At 30.7% G+C, this 1,366-nt stretch overlaps 1 long non-coding RNA gene across 1 annotated transcript; it reads left to right on the top strand.

The window, feature by feature from the left end:
- On the top strand, window positions 1–1,366 carry LOC106109643. The gene is made up of 3 exons (XR_001226025.1): window positions 1–37; window positions 445–572; window positions 1,354–1,366. It is a non-coding gene; the product is annotated as an uncharacterized LOC106109643 (long non-coding RNA).

The raw sequence follows: 1,366 nt of genomic DNA, 5'->3' as shown, positions 1-1,366 counted from the left end.
CGCTGGATGAAGTATGGCAGTCAAATATATTACAAGAGTAAGTTTTGTTTATTTTACAATTGTAACTTTATTTACGACTAACTGTAACCCGCGACTTTGTCCACGTCGAAAAAAAATTAGTAAACAATATAGTTTATGTTACTCAGCGATAAAATAGCTTATAAATGGTAAAGGACTTTTTGAAATCGGTCCAGTAGTTTTTGAGTTATTTCAATACATACATATATCCAGAAATACAGATCTTTCCTCTTTATAATATGAGTGTAGATATACACTTACAATCAATTAACACACATTAATATTTTCAAAACATAACAATAATTTTTTTGCATACCTGTTACACAAGCATTAGGGTTTTTTCTCTCTTCTTTCATTGGTCACTAAGGCTTGTCAATACAACCCAATGGTTTACCCTGTTATTTATATTTCTATGTCTTTTTACAGTTTATATGAATTTTTCGATAAAGGCAAATTCAAGAAGCTACAAAACGGAATTAATTTCGTAACATTAATTACACCTTTCAATATGAACCAATCATATCACGAGGCTGGCTGGGACTCTTACTGCTCAGGTATGTTCAATATTCAAATATATGTAAATATTTACATAGATCTATGTTTTTAATGCTTAGCTTTAGATAAAATGGAATAAACAGCAAGTGTTCTTTGAAAATGACGCCGTGTAATTGCCAAGGTTTCATAATAGACACTAACTAAAAAGACTAGGTTTTTCATGACATCTAGCACTCTTTTGTAGGGAAAACGAGACTCGGAAGTTTTTTATATTTTATCCACATAACAATGTTATTAATTAAAAAAAAGATACTCAAAATAGAAACAATTTATTGTTTTTACAATTTTTAAAACACATTCTAGTAGTTGTAAACTTTAAATTACTTTTAAGGCTGGGCATGGAAATAGGCACTTAGAGAAAAAACATTAATTATTCCCGTAGTAGTTTCTCGAATCCAATCTACGTATAGGCTTTTCCTTAATGACCAAGAAATCTTATGTTTAAGAGTACAGATTTTCGATCATGTTCCTAGCACAGGCCTAGTTTACTTGGAATGGTAAAAGAAACATTAAAATAACAAAAGCATTGATTATATTAAAATATGAATAATTTTCTTAGTAAAACTATTAAGGCGTCAACAGCTATTAAGCTGAATCGTGAATCTGAATCTGAAATCCGTACCCTTAACCTAATGGTTAAGAGTACGGATTTCAGATCATGTGTTCGAGGGTTTGAATCCCGCCATTTGATGTTTGTATTCCATTCCTAGCACAAGTCCAGAGATTAGTATAAGAATCTGTTATTAACAAAATGGTAGTGAACCCTGGTATATTATATAGGGTTCTGTTTCAT

The sequence above is a fragment of the Papilio polytes genome, unplaced genomic scaffold (assembly GCF_000836215.1).
Source record: "Papilio polytes unplaced genomic scaffold, Ppol_1.0 DF821076.1, whole genome shotgun sequence".
Classification (NCBI taxonomy): domain Eukaryota; kingdom Metazoa; phylum Arthropoda; class Insecta; order Lepidoptera; family Papilionidae; genus Papilio; species Papilio polytes.
The sequence above is the reverse complement of the archived record's forward strand: the minus strand, read 5'-3'. Positions and strand labels throughout refer to the sequence as shown.